This window comes from Arachis hypogaea, chromosome 16, assembly GCF_003086295.3.
Source record: "Arachis hypogaea cultivar Tifrunner chromosome 16, arahy.Tifrunner.gnm2.J5K5, whole genome shotgun sequence".
Lineage (NCBI taxonomy): Eukaryota > Viridiplantae > Streptophyta > Magnoliopsida > Fabales > Fabaceae > Arachis > Arachis hypogaea.
Genome location: NC_092051.1, coordinates 120,936,476 through 120,956,613, shown reverse-complemented (window position 1 = coordinate 120,956,613; position 20,138 = coordinate 120,936,476). Strand labels below are relative to the sequence as shown.

The window sequence follows — 20,138 nt, the reverse complement described above, 5'->3', positions numbered from 1 at the left end:
TGTTTTTACATCTTCGGATCAGATCTTTGATCAGTTTTATGCTATCTTAGACCTTTATGGGGGCTGGCCATTCGGCCATGCCTGGACCTTCATCACTTATGTATTTTCAACGGTAGAGTTTCTACACACCATAGATTAAGGTGTGGAGCTCTGCTGTTCCTCATGAATTAATGCAAAGTACTATTGTTTTTCTATTCAATTCAAGATTATTCCTATTCTAAGATATCCATTCGCACCCAAGAACATGATGAATGTGATGATTATGTGACGCTCATCATCATTCTCACTTATGAACGCGTGCCTGACAAACACTTCCGTTCTACATGCAAACAAGCTAGAATGAATATCTCTTAGATATCTAATACAGAGGACCGAGTCCGAGATATTAGAATCTTCGTGGTAAAAGTTAGAATCCATGGACGACCATTCCTGAGATCCGGAAAGTCTAAACCTTGTGTGTGGTATTCCGAGTAGGATTTGGGAAGGGATGGCTGTGACGAGTTTCAAACTCGTGAGTGCTGGGCGTAGTGACAGACGCAAAAGGATAGTAAATCCTATTCCAGTATGATCGAGAACCGACAGATGATTAGCCATGCAGTGACAGCACATTGGACCATTTTCACAGAGAAGATGGGATGTAGCCATTGACAACGGTGATGCCCTACATAAAGCTTGCCATAGAACGGAGTATGAATGATTGGATGAAGACAGCAGGAAAGCAGAGGTTCAGAGGAACGAAAGCATCTCTATACGCTTATCTGAAATTCTCACCAAGGAATTACATAAGTACCTCTATCTTTATTTTACGTTTTATTTATCTTTTTATTATCAATTCACCATAACCATTTGAATCTGCCTAACTGAGATTTACAAGGTGACCATAGCTTGCTTCAGGCCGACAATCTCCGTGGGATCGACCCTTACTCACGTAAGGTTTATTACTTGGACGACCCAGTGCACTTGCTGGTTAGTTGTGCGAAGTTGTGATAAAGAGTTGAGATTACAATTGTGCGTACCAAGTTGTTGGCGCCATTGATGATCACAATTTCGTGCACCATGTTTTTGGCGCCGTTGCCGGGGATTGTTCGAGTTTGGACAATTGACGATTCATCTTGTTGCTCAGATTGGGTAATTTTATCTTAATTTTAAGCTTTTTGTTTTTATTATTCTTATTTTTGAAAAAAATAAATAAAATATTTAAAAAAATTTATTCTATGTTCTTCAGAATTTTTAAGAATGAATTCTAGAGTTTCATGAAGCACGTTGAAGCCTGGCTGGCTGTAAAGCCATGTCTGATTCATTTGGACCGAGGCTTCCACTTATCAACATATGAAGTTGGATGAAGTATCAGCTGTTGTATGTCTGATTTGTATCTGCTGAAGCTTGGCTGGCCATTGGCCATGTCTAGTGTTTTGGACCGGAGCTTTCACTGAAAGCTTGGCTGGCTAGTAAGCCATGTCTAATTCCTGGACCGGAGCTTTAGACTAACATTGCAAGATTCCTGGAATTCTTATTAAAAATTTTGAAATCCTTATTTTTCTTTTTCAAAATAATTTTTGAAAAATCCAAAAAATTTAATAAAATCAAAAAAACAAAAAAAGAAATAATTTTGTGTCTCTTGTTTGATTCTTGTGTCAGTTTTTAAGTTTGGTGTCAATTGCATGTTGTTATTTTTCTTGCATTCTCGAAAATTCATGCATTGCATTCTTCATGATCTTCAAGTTGTTCTTGATGAATTTTCTTGTTTGATCTTTGCATTTTTAATGTTTTGCATCTCTTCTTGTTTTTCATGTGCATTTTCAATTTGTTAATGTCTAAAAATTAAAAATCTTTAAGTTTGATGTCTTGCATGTTTTCTTTTCTTGAAAATCTTTCAGAAATAAGTTCTTGGTGTTCATCTTGACATTCAAAGTATTCTTGGTATTCATCTTGACATTCATAGTGTTCTTGCATGCATCATGTGTTTTGATCCAAAATTTTCATGCATTGAGTCTTTTTGATGTTTTTCTCTTTCCTTGTTAAAATTCAAAAATAAAAAAATATCTTTCCCTTATTTTCTCATAAATTTTCGAAAATTTGAGTTGACTTTTTCAAAACTTTTTAAAATTTAGTTGTTTCTTATGAGTCAAATCAAATTTTCAATTTAAAAATTCTATCTTTTTCAAATCTTTTTCAAAAATCAAATCTTTTTCATTTTTTCTTTCATATTTTTGAAAACTTTATGATTGATTTTCAAAATCTTTTTCTTATTTCTAATTCATATTTTCAAAATTAATGCTAACAATTAATGTGATTGATTCAAAATTTTTAAGTTTGTTACTTGCTGATGAGCGGATAATTTATACGCTTTTTGGCATTGTTTTTAGTATTTTTTAGTATATTTTAATTAGTTTTTATTATATTTTTATTAGTTTTTAAATAAAAACTACTCTTCTGGACTTTACTATGAGTTTGTGTGTTTTTCTATGATTTCAGGTATTTTCTGGCTGAAATTGAGGGACCATAGCAAAAATCTGATTCAGAGGCTGAAAAAGGACCGCAGATGCTGTTGGATTCTAACCTCCCTGCACTCGAAGTGGATTTTCTGGAGCTACAAAAGCCCAATTGGCACGCTCTCAATTGAGTTGGAAAGTAGACATCATGGGCTTTCCAGAAATATATAATAGTTCATACTTTGTCTAAGATTTGATGGCCCAAACAGGTGTTCCAAGTCAGCTCAAGAATTCTGGCGTTTAACTCCAAAACTGACACAAAAGCTGGAGTTAAACGCCCAAAATGGCACAAAAGCTGGCGTTTAACTCCAAGAAAAGTCTCTACACATGGAAGCTTCAATGCTCAGCCCAAGCACACACCAAGTGGGCCCGAAAGAAGATTTATGCATTAATTACTCATTTCTGTAACCCTAGGCTACTAGTTCTCTATAAATAGGACCTTTTGATATTGTATTTTGGGGAATCTTCGGATGTTTAGTCCCTAGACCTTGGAGGCTGGCCATTCGGCCATGCTTACACCATTATCACTTTTGTATTTTCAATGGTGGAGTTTCTACACACCATAGATTAAGGTGTGGAGCTCTGCTGTTCTTCATGAATTAATACAAAGTACTATTGTTTTTCTATTCAACTCAAGTCTATTTCTTCTCCAAGATATTCATTCGCACCCAAGAAGATGATGAATGTGATGATTATGTGACACTCATCACCATTCTCACCTATGAATGCGTGACTGACAACCACTTCCGTTCTACATGCAAACAAGCTTGAATGTGTATCTCTTGGGTTTCTAATCTAAGATTAGAACCTTCGTGGTATAGGCTAGAATTATTGGCGGCCATTCCTGAGATCCAGAATGTCTAAACCTTGTCTGTGGTATTCTGAGTAGGATCTTGGAAGGGATGACTGTGATGAGCTTCAAACTCGCGATTGTTGGGCATGTGACAGACGCAAAAGGATCAATGGATCCTATTCCAACATGATCGAGAACCGACAGATGATTAGCCGTGCGGTGACAGCGTGCGTAGAACATTTTCACTGAGAGGACGAAAAGTAGCCATTGACAACGGTGATGCCCAATATAAAGCTTGCCATGGAAAGGAGTATGAATGATTGGAAGAAGGCAATAGGAAAGCAGAGGTTCAGGAGGAACAAAGCATCTTCATACGCTTATCTGAAATTCCTACCAATGAATTACATAAGTATCTCTATCTTTATTTTATGTTTTATTTATCTTTTAATTATCAATTCTCCATCACCATCTGAATTCGCCTGACTGAGATTTACAAGGTGACCATAGCTTACTTCAAGCCGACAGTCTCCGTGGGATCGACCCTTACTCACGTAAGGTATTACTTGGACGACCCAGTGCACTTGCTGGTTAGTTGTGCGGAATTGTGACAAAGTGTGATTCACGTTTGAGAGCTCCAAGTCCTTTGGCGCCATTGTTGATGATCACAATTTCGTGCACCAAGTTTTTGGCGCCGTTGCCGGGGATTGTTCGAGTTTGAACAACTGACGGTTCATCTTGTTGCTTAGATTAGGTAATTTTACTTTTTATTTTCGAAATTTTTTTATAAAAAAAAAAGAAAATTTTTTTCTATTTTGTTCTTCAGAATTTTTAAGAATGAATTCTAGAGTTTCATGATGATCTGTTAAAGTCTGGCTGGCTGTGAAGCCATGTCTAATCTTGTTGGACCGAGGTTTCAACTTATCATCACAAGAGCTTGTTGATTTCTATCAATTTTGCTGTTGTTAGCAATGATCTGCTAAAGCTTGGCTGGCCATTGGCCATGTCTAGTGTTTTGGACCGGAGCTTTCATTGAAAGCTTGGCTAGCTAGTAAGCCATGTCTAATTCCTGGAACTCTTATTAAAAATTTTGAACCCCTTTGTTTTTTTTTTCACTCAATTTTCAAAAAATCACAAAAAAAAAATTTATAAAACCATAAAAATCAAAAATATTTTATGTTTCTTATTTGAGTCTAGTGTCAATTTTAAGTTTGGTGTCAATTGCATGACTTTCTTCTTGCATTTTTCGAATATATGCATATTGTTCTTCATTGATCTTCAAGTTGTTCTTGATGATTTCATTGCTCTGATCTTTAAATTCTCTTGTTTTGTGTGTTTTGTTGTTTCTCATATGCATTCTCAATTTGTTAGTGTCTCTTATATGAAAATTTTTAAGTTTGGTGTCCTACATGCATTGTTTGTTTGATTTGAGTTGTATTTTGATTGTTTCTCATCATTGAAAAATTCAAAAAAAAAAATTTCAAAACTATGTCTTTTCAAGTCAATAATACAGAGAATTGAAGATTCAGAACATTCAGCAGAGGAATCAAACAGAAAAAGCTGGGCATTCAAAACGCCCAGTGAAGAAGGAAAACTGGCATTTAAACGCCAGCCAGGGTACCTGGCTGGGCGTTGAACGCCCAAAAAGGTAGGATTTTGGGCGTTAAACGCAAGAATGGATGCCATTCTGGGCGTTTAACGCCAGGATGACACTAGAGAAAAGATTTTGTTTTTAATTCAAATTTTTTTCAAATCTTCATAATTTTTCAAAATCAAATCTTTTTCAAGTCATATCTTTTCAATCATATCTCTTCAAAATCAATTTCTTTCCATTTTTTATTATTATTTTCGAAAATCCTTGCTATAATTAATAATTTAATTCAAAATTTTCTAGTTGTTACTTGCCTATTAAGAAAGGATCAAAAGTTTTAATTCTAGAATCATATCTTCTAATTTCTTGTTAGTCAAGTAATCAACTTTAATTTTAAAACTTTCTCTTTTTAATTTGATCTTCAATCATATCTTCTCAATCATATCTTTTCAATCACATCTTTTTCAAAATTTAGTTTCAATCATATCTTTTTGATTTCTAATTTCAAAATCTTTTTCAAAAATCACTTAATTTCTTTCCTAATCTTAATTTTCGAAAATCTCAATCAAATTTTCAAATTTCTTTTTATTATTTCAAAATCTTTTTAATTTATTTTCGAAAATTCTTCCCCTCTTCTCACAACCTTCTATTTAAGGGACTAACACTCCTCCTCAAGGTGCAATTCGAACTCTATCCCTCTTGATAAGTTCGAATTCTCTTCCATCTACCTCCTCCTTCTATTCTTCTTTTCCTCTGACACCTCAAGGAATCTCTATACTGTGACATAGAAGATTCCATACTTTCTTGTTCTCTTCTCTTTCATATGAGCAGGAACAAAGATAAAGGCATACTTGTTCAAGCTGATCCTGAACCTGAAAGGACCTTGAAGAGAAAACTAAGAGAAACTAAAGCACAATTCTCTCTAGAGGGCCTAATAGAGCTTTTTAAGGAAGAAGAAGCCATGGCAGCCGAAAACAACAATGCCAACAATGCAAGGAAGGTGCTTGGTGACTTTACTGCACCTACTCCCGACTTCTATGGGAGAAGCATCTCAATCCCTGCCATTGGAGAAAACAACTTTGAGCTTAAGCCTCAATTAGTTTCTCTAATGCAACAGAATTATAAGTTTCATGGACTTTCATTGGAAGATCCTCATCAGTTCTTAGCTGAATTCTTGCAAATCTGTGACACTGTCAAGACCAATGGGGTTGATCCTGAGGTCTACAGACTTATGCTTTTTCCTTTTGCTGTAAGAGACAGAGCTAGAACATGGTTGGATTCACAACCTAAGGAAAGCCTGAACTCTTGGGAAAAGCTAGTCAATGCCTTCTTGGCAAAGTTCTTTCCACCTCAAAAACTGAGTAAGCTTAGAGTGGAAGTCCAAACCTTCAGACAGAAGGAAGGTGAATCCCTCTATGAAGCTTGGGAAAGATACAAGCAATTGATCAGAAGGTGTCCTTCTGACATGCTTTCAGAATGGAGCATCATAGGTATATTCTATGACGGTCTATCTGAACTATCCAAGATGTCATTGGATAGCTCTGCTGGAGGATCTCTTCATCTGAAGAAGACACCTGCAGAAGCTCAGAAACTCATTGAAATGGTTGCAAATAACCAATTCATGTACACTTCTGAAAGGAACCCTGTGAATAATGGGACAACTCAGAAGAAAGGAGTTCTTGAGATTGATACTCTGAATGCCATATTGGCTCAGAATAAGATATTGACTCAACAAGTCAATATGATTTCTCATAGTCTGTCTAGAATGCAAGCAGCAACAGGCAGTACTAAGGAAGCTTCCTCTAAAGAAGAAGCTTATGATCCTGAGAACCCAGCAATGGAAGAGGTGAATTACATGGGAGAACCCTATGGAAACACCTACAATCCTTCATGGATAAATCATCCAAATCTCTCATGGAAGGATCAACAAAGACCTCAACAAGGTTTCAACAACAATAATGGTGGAAGAAACAGGTTTAGCAATAGCAAGCCTTTTCCATCATCTTCTCAGCAACAGACAGAGAATTCTAAACAAAGCCACTTTGACTTAGCAACCATTGTCTCTGATCTAATCAAAACCACTCAAAGTTTCATGACTAAAACAAGGTCCTCCATTAGAAATTTGGAGGTACAAGTGGGTCAGCTGAGTAAGAAAATTACTGAACTCCCTCCTAGTACTCTCCCAAGCAATACAGAAGAGAATCCAAAAAGAGAGTGCAAGGCCATAACCATAACCCACACGGCCAAACCTGAAGAGGAGGAAGAGGTAGTGATCTCTACTGAGGAAGACCTCAATGGATGTCCACTGGCCTCCATGGAGTTCCCTGATGAGGAACCATGGGAATCTGAGGCTCACACAGAGACCATAGAGATTCCATTGAATTTACTTCTGCCATTCATGAGCTCTGATGAGTATTCTTCCTCTGAAGAGGATGAAGATGTTACTGAAGAGCAAGTTGCTAAGTACCTTGGAGCAATCGTGAAGCTAAATGCCATGTTATTTGGTAATGAGACTTGGGAGGATGAACCTCCATTGCTCATCAAAGAACTGGATGACTTGACTAGGCAGAAATTACCTCTGAAGGGACAAGACCCTGGAAAATTCTCAATCCCTTGTACCATAGGCACCATGACCTTTGAGAAGGCTCTGTGTGATCTAGGGTCAAGTATAAACCTCATGCCTCTCTCTATAATGGAGAAGCTAGGGATCATTGAGGTATAAGCTGCAAGAATCTCACTGGAGATGACAGACAATTCAAAGAAACAGGCTTATGGACTTATAGAGGATGTCTTGGTAAAGATTGAAGACCACTACATCCCTGCTGATTTCATAATCTTAGAGACTGGGAAGTGTGTGGATGAATCCATCATCCTTGGCAGACCCTTCCTAGCCACAGCAAAAGCTGTGATTGATGTTGACAGAGGAGAATTAATCATTCAAGTGAATGAAGACCCCCTTGTGTGTAAAGCTCAAGGATATCCCTCTGTAACCATGGAGAGAAAGCATGAAGAGCTTCTCTCAATACAGAGTCAAACAGAGCCCCCACAGTCAAACTCTAAGTTTGGTGTTGGGAGGCCACAACCAAACTTTAAGTTTGGTGTTGAACCCCTACATTCAAACTCTAAGTTTGGTGTTGGGAGGTTCCAATATTGCTCTGAACATCTGTGAGGCTCCATGAGAGCCCACTGTCAAGCTATTGATATTAAAGAAGCGCTTGTTGGGAGGCAACCCAATCTTTAATTATCTATGTTAAATTTCTATTTTCTTTTGTTATTTTATGTTTTCTGTAGGTTGATGATCATGTGAAGTCACAAAAACAATTGAAAAAGAAAAAATAGAAGGAAAAACAGTATTAAAAATAGAACACCCTGGAGGAGAAGCCTACTGGCGTTTAAACGCCAGTAAGGGCAGCAGAATGGGCGTTAAACGCCCAGTCTGGCACCATTCTGGGCGTTTAACGCCAGGAATGGGCAAGAAGCTGGCGTTAAACGCCAGAAATAGGCAGTAGCCTGGTGTTTAACGCCAGGATTGGCAGCAAGGGGCGTTTTGCACGCCACATGGTGCAGGGATGAGAAATCCTTGACACCTCAGGATCTGTGGACCCCACAGGATCCCCACCTACCCCACCTCTCTCTCTCTCTTCTTCACCCATTCACCAATCACCTCAATACCTCTTCTCCAAAAACCCCTCACCTATCAAATCCCACCATTCTCTTCACCACTCACATCCATCTTTCATAAAACCCCACATACCTCACCATTCAAATTCAAACCACTTTCCCACCCAAACCCACCCATAATGGCCGAACCATGCCCCCCTCTCCACTCCTATATAAACCCATCTTCACTCCTTCATTTTCACCCAACATACACACCACCCATCCCCCTTGGCCAAAACACAAAGCCCCCTCCATCTCCTCTATTTCTTCTTCTTCTACTCTCTTCTTTCTTCTTTTGCTCGAGGACGAGCAACCTTCTAAGTTTGGTGTGGTAAAAGCTAAAGCTTTTTTTTGTTTTTTCATAACCATTAATGGCACTAAAGGCCGGAGAAACCTCTCGAAAGAGGAAAGGGAAGGCAACAGCTTCCACCTCCGAGTCATGGGAGATGGAGAGATTCCTCTCAAGGGTGCATCAAGACCACTTCTATGAAGTTGTGGCCAAGAAGAAGGTGATCCCCGAGGTCCCTTTTAAGCTCAAAAAGGGCGAATATCCGGAGATCCGACATGAGATCCAAAGAAGAGGTTGGGAAGTTCTCACCAACCCCATTCAACAAGTCGGAATCTTAATGGTTCAAGAGTTCTATGCCAATGCATGGATCACCAAGAACCATGATCAAAGTGTGAACCCGGACCCTAAGAACTGGCTTACAATGGTCCGAGGCAAATACTTGGATTTTAGTCCGGAAAATGTAAAGTTGGCATTCAACTTGCCCATGATGTAAGGAGATGCACACCCCTACACTAGGAGGGTCAACTTTGATCAAAGGTTGGACCAAGTCCTCATAGACATCTGTGAAGAGGGTGCTCAATGGAAGAGAGATTCAAGAGGGAAGCCGGTTCAACTAAGAAGGCATGACCTCAAGCCCGTGGCTAGGGGATGGTTGGAGTTTATCCAACGCTCAATCATTCCCACTATCATGATTCATAGCATCATGATTAGAGAGAAAGTAGAAGTTCATGAGGTTATATCCCAAGAACTCTACAAGGTAGCAGACAAGTCCTCTACTGTAGCAAGGTTAGCCTTCCCTCACCTCATTTGTCACCTCTGCAATTCAGCTGGAATTGACATAGAGGAAGACATCCTCCTTGATGAGGACAAGCCCATCACTAAGAAAAGGATGGAGCAAACAAGAGATCCCACTCATGGGCAAGAGCATGAGGAAATTCCTCATCATAAAATCTTTGAGATACCTCAAGGGATGTATTTTCCTCCACAAAACTATTGGGAGCAAATCAACACCTCCCTAGGAGAATTAAGCTCGAACATGGGACAACTAAGGGTAGAGCACCAAGAGCATTCCATCCTCCTCCATGAAATTAGAGAAGACCAAAGAACCATGAGAGAGGAGCAACAAAGGCAAGGAAGAGACATTGAGGAGCTCAAGCACTCCATAAGATCTTCAAGAGGAAGAACAAGCCGCCATCACTAAGATGGACCCGTTCTTTAATTTCCTTGTTCTTTATTTTCCTGTTTTTCGAAAATTATGCCTTATGTTTATTTATATTTGTGTCTTTATTACATTATCATTAGTTTCTAAGTGTCTATGCCTTAAAAGCTATGAAAATGAATCCATCACCTTTCTTAAATGAAAAATGTTTTTAATTGAAAAAGAAAAAGAAGTGCATGAATTTCAAATTTTAAAATAGTTTAATTATTTTGATGTGGGGGAAATACTATTGTTTTTCTGAATGAATGCTTGAATAGTGCATATTTTTGAATTTGATTGTTTATGAATGTTAAAATGGTTGGCTCTTGAAAGAATGATAGGAAAAGGAGAAATGTTATCTGATGATCTGAAAAATCATAAAATTGATTCTTGAAGCAAGAAAAGGTAGTGAAAAGCTTGTAGAAAAAAAAGAAGAAAAAAAGAAGCGAAAAAAATAATAATAATAAAAGAAAGAGAAAGAAAAAGAAAAGCAAGCAGAAAAAGCCAATACCCCTTTAAACCAAAAGGCAAGGGTGATAAAAAGGATCCAAGGCTTTGAGTATCAGTGGATAGGAGGGCCCACAGGAATAAAATCTTGGCCTAAGCGGCTAAACCAAGCTGTCCTTAACCATGTGCTTGTGGCGTGAAGGTGTCAAGTGAAAACTTGAGACTGAGCGGTTAAAGTCGTGGTCCAAAGCAAAAAGAGTGTGCTTAAGAGCTCTGGACACCTCTAATTGGGGACTCTAGCAAAGCTGAGTCACAATCTGAAAAGGTTCAACCAGTTATGTGTCTGTGGCATTTATGTATCCGGTGGTAATACTAGAAAACAAAATGCTTAGGGTCACGGCCAAGACTCATAAAGTAGCTGTGTTCAAGAATCAACATACTTAACTAGGAGAATCAATAACACTATCTGGATTCTGAGTTCCTATAGAAGCCAATCTCTGAACTTCAAAGGATAAAGTGAGATGCCAAAACTGTTCAGAAGCAAAAAGCTAATAGCCCCGCTCATCTAATTAATACTGATTTTCATAGATGTTTTTGGAATTCATTGTACATTCTATTATTTTTTATCCTATATGATTTTCAGTTGCTTGGGGACAAGCAACAATTTAATTTATGTTTTTAGTATATTTTAATTAGTTTTTATTATATTTTTATTAGTTTTTAAATAAAAATCACTCTTCTGGACTTTGCTATGAGTTTGTGTGTTTTTCTGTGATTTCAGGTATTTTCTGGCTGAAATTGAGGGACCTGAGCAAAAATCTGATTCAGAGGCTGAAAAAGGACTGCAGATGCTGTTGGATTCTGACCTCCCTGAACTCGAAGTGGATTTTCTGGAGCTAAAAATACCCAATTTGCGCGCTCTCAATTGCGTTGAAAAGTAGACAACCTGGGCTTTCCAGCAATATATAATAGTCCATACTTTTCCTGTGATTTGATTGCCCAAACAGGCGTTCCAATTCAGCTCAAGAATTCTAGCGTTTAACTCCAAAATTGGCACAAAAGCTGGAGTTAAACGCCCAAACTGGCACAAAAGCTGGCGTTTAACTCCAAGAAAAGTCTCTACACATGGAAGCTTCAATGCTTAGCCCAAGCACACACTAAGTGGGCCCGAAAGAAGATTTATGCATTAATTACTCATTTCTGTAACCCTAGGCTACTAGTTCTCTATAAATAGGGCTTTTGATATTGTATTTTGGGGAATCTTCGAACGTTTAGTCCCTAGACCTTGGATGCTGGCCATTCGGCCATGCTTACACCATTATCACTTTTGTATTTTCAACAGTGGAGTTTCTACACACCATAGATTAAGGTGTGGAGCTCTGTTGTTCTTCATGAATTAATACAAAGTACTATTGTTTTTCTATTTAACTCAAGTCTATTTCTTCTCCAAGATATTCATTCGCACCCAAGAACATGATGAATGTGATGATTATGTGACACTCATCACCATTCTCACCTATGAATGCGTGACTGACAACCACTTCTGTTCTACAAGCAAACAAGCTTGAATGTGTATCTCTTGGGTTTCTAATCTAAGATTAGAACCTTCGTGGTATAGGCTAGAATTATTGGCGGCCATTCCTGAGATCCGAAACGTCTAAACCATGTCTGTGATATTCTGAGTAGGATCTGGGAAGGGATGACTGTGACGAGCTTCAAACTCGCGATTGTTGGGCGTGTGACAGACGCAAAAGGATCAATGGATCCTATTCCAACATGATCGAGAACCGACAGATGATTAGCCGTGCGGTGACAGCGTGCGTAGAACATTTTCACTGAGAGGACGGGAAGTAGCCATTGACAACGGTGATGCCCAACATAAAGCTTGCCATGGAAAGGAGTATGAATGATTGGAAGAAGGCAATAGGAAAGCAGAGGTTCAGGAGGAACAAAGCATCTTCATACGCTTATCTGAAATTCCTACCAATGAATTACATAAGTATCTCTATCTTTATTTTATATTTTATTTATCTTTTAATTATCAATTCTCCATCACCATCTGAATTCGCCTGACTGAGATTTACAAGGTGACCATAGCTTGCTTCAAGCCGACAGTCTCCGTGGGATCGACCCTTACTCACGTAAGGTATTACTTGGACGACCCAGTGCACTTGCCGGTTAGTTGTGCGGAATTGTGACAAAGTGTGATTCACGTTTGAGAGCTCCAAGTCCTTTGGCGCCATTGTTGATGATCACAATTTCGTGCACCACTTGCCTAGTAAGAAAGGTTCAATCTTTAAACTCTAAAATCATATCTTTTTGTTTCTTGTTAGTCAAGTAATTAACTTTGATTTCAAAAATCAAATCTTTTTCAAATTAAGTTTCAATCATATCTTTTTCAAAATTAATTTTAAAATCTTTTCTAACTTCTTATCTTTTCAAAATTAATTTTCAAATCTTTTTCAATTAATCCTATCTTTTTGTTTCAATCATATCTTTTTCAAAACTACCTAACTAATTCTCTCTAATTTTCGAAAATCACCTTCCTCTTTTTCAAAATTTCTTTTTAATTAACTATTTTTTTTAATTCTATTTAATTTTATTTTCCTTTCTTAATTTTCGAAGTTTAATTTTAATTTTAAATTAAAAACAAAAATATTTTAATTTATTTAATTTTCGAAATTCTCTCCCCCTCATCCCTTTCTAATTATTTTATTTATTTACTAACACTTCTCTTCATCTTAAATTCGAACCCTCTCTTCCTCCTGGTGTTCGAATTTCTCTTCTTCTATTCTTTTCTTCTTCTACTCACATAAAGGAATCTCTATACTGTGACATAGAGGATTTCATATTTTCTTTTCTGTTCTCTTCTTTTTCATATGAACAGGAAAAAGGATAAGAACATTCTTGTTGAAGCTGATCCGGAACCTGAAAGGACTCTGAAGAGGAAGTTAAGGGAAGCTAAAGCACAACTCTCTGGAGAAAATCTGACAGAAATTTTCGAAAAAGAAGGAGACATGGCCGAAAATAATAACAATGCAAGGAAGATGCTTGGTGACTTTACTGCACCAAATTCCAATTTACATGGAAGAAGCATCTTAATCCTTGCCATTGGAGCAAAAAACTTTGAGCTGAAACCTCAATTAGTTTCTCTGATGCAACAGAACTGCAAGTTTTATGGACTTCCCTCAGAAGATCCTTTTCAGTTCTTAACTGAATTCTTACAGATATGTGATACTGTTAAGACCAATGGGGTTGATCCCGAGGTCTACATGCTTATGCTTTTCCCATTTGCTGTAAGAGACAGAGCTAGAATATGGTTGGATTCTCAACCTAAAGATAGCCTGAACTTTTGGGATAAGCTGGTCACGGCTTTCTTAGCCAAGTTCTTTCCTCCTCAAAAGCTAAGTAAGCTTAGAGTGGATGCTCAAACCTTCAAATAGAAAGAAGGTGAATCCCTCTATGAAGCTTGGGAGAGATACAAGGAAATGACCAAAAAGTGTCCTTCTGACATGCTTTCAGAATGGACCATCCTAGATATATTCTATGATGGTCTGTCTGAACTATCAAAGATGTCACTGGACCATTCTGCAGGTGGATCCATTCACCTAAAAAAAATGCCTGCAGAAGCTCAAGAACTCATTGACATGGTTGCAAATAACCAGTTCATGTACACTTCTGAAAGGAATCCTGTGAATAATGGAACGCCTCAAAAGAAGGGAGTTCTTGAAATTGATACTCTGAATACCATATTGGCTCAGAACAAAATATTGACTCAGCAAGTCAATATGATTTCTCAGAGTCTGAATGGATTGAAGGAATCATCCAACAGTACTAAAGAGGCATCTTCTGAAGAAGAAGCTTATGATCCTGAGAACCCTGCAATAGCAGAGGTGAATTACATGGGTGAACCTTATGGAAACACCTATAATCTCTCATGGAGAAATCATCCAAATTTCTCATGAAAGGATCAACAAAAGCCTCAACAAGGCTTTAATAATGGTGGAAGAAATAGGTTTAACAATAGTAAACCTTTTCCATCATCCACTCAGTAACAGATAGAGAATTCTGAGCAGAATCCATCTAGCTTGGCAAATATAGTCTCTGATCTATCTAAGGCCACTTTAAGTTTCATGAATGAAACAAGGTCCTCCATTAGAAATTTGGAGGCACAAGTGGGCCAGCTGAGTAAAAGAGTCACTGAAATCCCTCCTAGTACTCTCCCAAGCAATACAGAAGAGAATCCAAAGAGATAGTGCAAGGCTATAGATTTAACCATCATGGCCGAACCTACAAGGGAGGGAGAGGACGTGAATCCCAGTGAGGAAGACCTCCTGGGACGTTCAATGATCAATAAGGAGTTTTCCTTAGAGGAACCAAAGGAATCTGAGGCTCATCTAGAGACCATAGAGATTCCATTGAACTTTTTTCTGCCCTTCATGAGCTCTGATGAGTACTCTTCTTCTGAAGAGAATGAAGATATTACTGAAGAGCAAGTTGCCAAGTACATTGGTGCAATCATGAAGCTGAATGCCAAATTATTTGGTAATGAGACTTGGGAAGATGAACCTCCCTTGCTCACCAATGAACTGAATACATTGGATAGGCAAAAATTACCTCAAAAGAAACAGGATCCTGGTAAATTTTTAATTCCCTGTAACATAGGCACCATTAACTTTGAGAAAGCTATGTGTGACCTGGGGTCAGGAATAAACTTAATGCCACTCTCTGTAATGGAAAAACTTGGGATCTTTGAGGTGCAAGCTGCTAGAATCTCATTAGAGATGGCAGACAACTTAAGAAAACAGGCTTATGGACTAGTAGAGGACGTGTTAGTAAAGGTTGAAGGCCTTTACATCCCTGCTGATTTCATAATCCTAGACACTAGGAAGGATGAGGATGAATCCATCATCCTTGGAAGACCCTTCCTAGCCACAGCAAGGGCTGTGATTGATGTGGACAGAGGAGAATTAGTCCTTCAACTGAATGAGGACAACCTTGTGTTTAAAACTCAAGGATCTCCTTCTGTAACCATGGAGAGGAAGCATGAAAAGCTTCTCTCACTGCAGAGTCAATCAAAGCCCCCACATTCAAACTCTAAGTTTGGTGTTGGGAGGTTCCAACCTTGCTCTGATTATCTGTGAGGCTCCATGATAGCTCACTGTCAAGCTATCGACATTAAAGAAGCGCTTGTTGGGAGGCAACCCAATGTTATTAATCATATCTATTTTATTTTCTCTTTGTTATTTCATGTTTTATTAGGTTGATGATCATGTAGAGTCACAAGAACTACTGAAAAATCAAAAACAAAATGAAAAAATAGCATTAAAAATAGCACACCCTAGAGGAGAGCAGTCTGGCATTTAAACGCCAGAAACAAGCATCTGTCTGGCGTTTAATGCCAGAAACAGGCACCAAGTTGGCGTTTAACGCCAGAAACAAGCATCTGCCTGGCGTTAAATGCCAGAAATAGGCTACATTTGGGCATTTAACGCCAGAAACAAGCAGCAGTCTAGCGTTAAACGCCAGGATTGCACAGCAAGGGCGTTTTACACGCCTAATTGGAGCAGGGATGTTAAGTCCTTGGCCCCTCAGGATCTGTGGACCCCACAGGATCCCCACCTTTTCTTCTCTTCTCTTCACACCTTTTTGTAACTCTCTTCCACAAATACCCTTCACCAATCACCTCCATTACTCCTCCAAAACCATCATACAACCCACCTACACCCACCCACTCAAATTCAAACCATCACTCTTTCCTTTTCACACATCATTACCACCTAAACCCCCCTGGCCGAACCATTCACACACCTCCATCTTCTCTATCTCTTCTTCTTCTCATCCTTTCTTTCTTCTTTTGCTCGAGAACGAGCAAACATTTTAAGTTTGGTGTGGAAAAAGCATTGCTTTTTTGTTTTTCCATAACCACTAATGCCTCAAGGGATGCACTTCCCTCCACAAAACTATTGGGAGCAAATCAACACCTCCCTAGGAGAATTGAGTTCCAACATGGGATAACTAAGGATGGAGCACCAAGAGCACTCCATCATCCTCCATGAAATTAGAGAAGATCAAAGAGCTATGGGGGAGGAGCAACAAAGACAAGGAAGAGACATAGAGGAGCTCAAGAGCACCATTGGTTCTTCAAGAAGAGGAAGACGCCACCCTCACTAAGGTGGACCCATTCCTTAATCTCCTTGTCTATTTATTTTACTGTTTTTCGATTTTTGAGTTTTATGTTTCATTTATGTTTGTGTCTTTACTATATGATCACTAGTGTCTAAGTGTCTATGCCTTAAATTTATGAATATGAATCCATCACCTCTCTTAAATGAAAAATGTTTTAATTACAAAAGAACAAGAAGTACATGGTTTCAAATTTATCCTTGAAACTAGTTTAATTATTTTGATGTGGTGACAATACTTTTTATTTTCTGAATGAATGCTTGAACAGTGCATATGTCTTTTGAAGTTGATGTTTATGAATGTTAAATATGTTGGCTCTTGAAAGAATGATGAAAAGAAGAAATGTTATTTGATGATCTGAAAAATCATAAAAATAATTCTTGAAGTATGAAAAAGCAGTGAATACAAAAGCTTGCAGAAAAAAAAAGAGAGAAAAGAAAAAAATGGCGAAAAAAAAAAGAAAAAGCAAACAGAAAAAGCCAAAAGCTCTTTAAACCAAAAGGCAAGAGCAAAAAGCCAATAGCCCTTAAAACCAAAAGGAAAGGGTAATAAAAAGGATCCAAGGCTTTGAGCATCAGTGGATAGGAGGCCTAAAGGAATAAAATCCTGGCCTAAGCGGCTAAACCAAGCTGTCCCTAACCATGTGCTTGTGGCGTGAAGGTGTCAAGTGAAAACTTGAGACTGAGCAGTTAAAGTCAAGGTCCAAAGTAAAAACAGAGTGTGCTTAAGAACCCTGGACACCTCTAATTGGGGACTTTAGCAAAGCTGAGTCACAATCTGAAAAGGTTCACCCAGTTATGTGTCTGTGGCATTTATGTATCCGGTGGTAATACTGGAAAACAAAGTACTTAGGGCCACGGCCAAGACTCATAAAGTAGCTGTGTTCAAGAATCAACATACTGAACTAGGAGAATCAATAACACTATCTAAACTCTGAGTTCCTATAGATGCCAATCATTCTGAACTTCAATGGATAAAGTGAGATGCCAAAACTATTCAAGAGGCAAAAAGCTACAAGTCTCGCTCATCTGATTGGAGCTAAGTTTCATTAATATTTTGGAATTCATAGTATATTCTCTTCTTTTTATCCTATTTGATTTTTAGTTGCTTGGGGACAAGCAACAATTTAAGTTTGGTATTGTGATGAGCGGATATTTTATACGCTTTCTGGCATTGTTTTTACATAGTTTTCAGTATGATTTAGTTAGTTTTTAGTATAATTTTATTAGTTTTTAAATAAAAATCACATTTCTGGAATTTACTATGAGTTTGTATGTTTTTCTGTGATTTCAGGTAATTTCTGGCTGAAATTGATGGACTTGAGCAAAAATCAGATTCAGAGGTTGAAGAAGGACTGCAGATGCTGTTGGATTCTGACCTTCCTGCACTCAAAGTGGATTTTCTAGAGCTCCAGAACTCCAAATGGCGTGCTCCCAATTGCGTTGAAAATTAGACATCCAGGGCTTTCCAGCAATATATAATAGTCCATACCTTTTCCGATTTTAGACGATGCAAACAGGCGTTCAACGCCAGTTCCATGCTGCATTCTGGAGTTAAACGCCAGAAACAGGTTGCAAAGTGGAGTTAAACGCCAGAAATAGGTTACAAACTGGCGTTCAACTCCAAGAGAAGCCTTTACATGTGTAAATCTCAATGCTCAGCCCAAGCACACACCAAGTGGGCCCCAGAAGTGGATTTCTGCATCATTTACTCATTTCTGTAAACCCTAGTAACTAGTTTAGTATAAATAGGACTTTTTACTATTGTATTTACATCTTCGGATCAGATCTTTGATCAGTTTCATGCTATCTTAGACCTTTATGGGGGCTGGCCATTCGGCCATGCCTGGACCTTCATCACTTATGTATTTTCAACGGTAGAGTTTCTATACACCATAGATTAAGGTGTGGAGCTCTGCTGTTCCTCATGAATTAATGCAAAGTACTATTGTTTTTCTATTCAATTCAAGCTTATTCCTATTCTAAGATATCCATTCGCACCCAAGAACATGATGAATGTGATGATTATGTGACGCTCATCATCATTCTCACTTATGAACGCGTGCCTGACAAACACTTCCGTTCTACATGCAAACAAGCTAGAATGAATATCTCTTAGATATCTAATACAGAGGATCGAGTCCAAGATATTAGAATCTTCGTGGTAAAAGTTAGAATCCATGGATGGCCATTTCTGAGATCCGGAAAGTCTAAACCTTGTCGGTGGTATTCCGAGTAGGATTTGGGAAGGGATGGCTGTGACGAGCTTCAAACTCGCGAGTGCTGGGCATAGTGATAGATGCAAAAGAATAGTAAATCCTATTCCAGTATGATCGAGAACCGACAGATGATTAGCCATGCAGTGACAGCGCATTGGACCATTTTCACAGAGAGGATGGGATGTAGCCATTGACAACGGTGATGCCCTACATAAAACTTGCCATAGAACGGAGTATGAATGATTGGATGAAGACAGCAGGAAAGCAGAGGTTTAGAGGAACGAAAGCATCTCTATACGCTTATCTGAAATTCTCACCAAGGAATTACATAAGTACCTCTATCTTTATTTTACGTTTTATTTATCTTTTTATTATTAATTCACCATAACCATTTGAATCTGCCTGACTGAGATTTACAAGGTGACTATAGCTTGCTTCAGGCCGACAATCTCCGTGGGATCGATCCTTACTCACATAAGGTTTATTACTTGGACGACCCAGTGCACTTGCTGGTTAGTTGTGCGAAGTTGTGATAAAGAGTTGAGATTACAATTGTGCGTACCAAGTTGTTGGCTTCATTGATGATCACAATTTCGTGAACCAATGCTCCATTCTGAAAACATGTCAGAAGGACACCTTTTGATCAATTGCTTGTATCTTTCCCAAGCTTCATAGAGGGATTCACCTTCCTTCTGTCTGAAGGTTTGGACTTCCACTCTAAGCTTACTCAACTTTTGAGGTGGAAAGAATTTGGCTAAGAAAGCATTGACTAACTTTTCCCAAGAGTTCAGGCTTTCTTTAGGTTGTGAGTCCAACCATGTCCTAGCTCTGTCTGTTACAGCAAAAGGGAAAAGCATGAGTCTGTAGACCTCAGGATTAACTCCATTAGTCTTAACAGTGTCACAAATTTACAAGAATTCAACTAAGAACTGATGAGGATCTTCCAAGGAAAGTCCATGAAACTTGCAATTCTGCTGCATTAGAGAAACTAATTGAGGCTTAAGCTCAAAGTTGTTTGCTCTAATTGCAGGAATTGAGATGCTCCTTCCACAGAAGTCAGAAGAGGGTGCAATAAAGTCACCAAGTATCTTCCTTGCATCTCCACCATTGTTGTTGTTTTCGTCTGCCATAACTTCTTCTTTTTCAAAAATTTCTGTTTGGTCCTCTCCAGAGTGTTGTGCTTTAGCTTCTCTTAGCTTCCTCTTTAGAGTCCTTTCAGGTTCAGGATCAGCTTTAACAAGAATGTTCTTATCCTTGTTCCTGCTCA

General features: G+C 38.4%; 3 non-coding genes across 3 annotated transcripts; 1 reads left to right on the top strand and 2 right to left on the bottom strand.

Moving 5' to 3' along the window:
• Window positions 1-6,236: 6,236 nt before the first annotated feature.
• LOC112761441 (small nucleolar RNA R71) lies at window positions 6,237-6,344 on the bottom strand. Its single transcript, XR_003181836.1, has one exon. It is a non-coding gene; the product is annotated as a small nucleolar RNA R71 (small nucleolar RNA).
• A 7,533-nt stretch (window positions 6,345-13,877) lies between these two features.
• On the bottom strand, window positions 13,878-13,985 carry LOC112760687 (small nucleolar RNA R71). Its single transcript, XR_003181116.1, has one exon. It is a non-coding gene; the product is annotated as a small nucleolar RNA R71 (small nucleolar RNA).
• Window positions 13,986-19,492: 5,507 nt separating this feature from the next.
• Window positions 19,493-19,596, top strand: LOC112761342 (small nucleolar RNA R71). The gene has a single exon (XR_003181742.1). It is a non-coding gene; the product is annotated as a small nucleolar RNA R71 (small nucleolar RNA).
• Window positions 19,597-20,138: the final 542 nt, after the last annotated feature.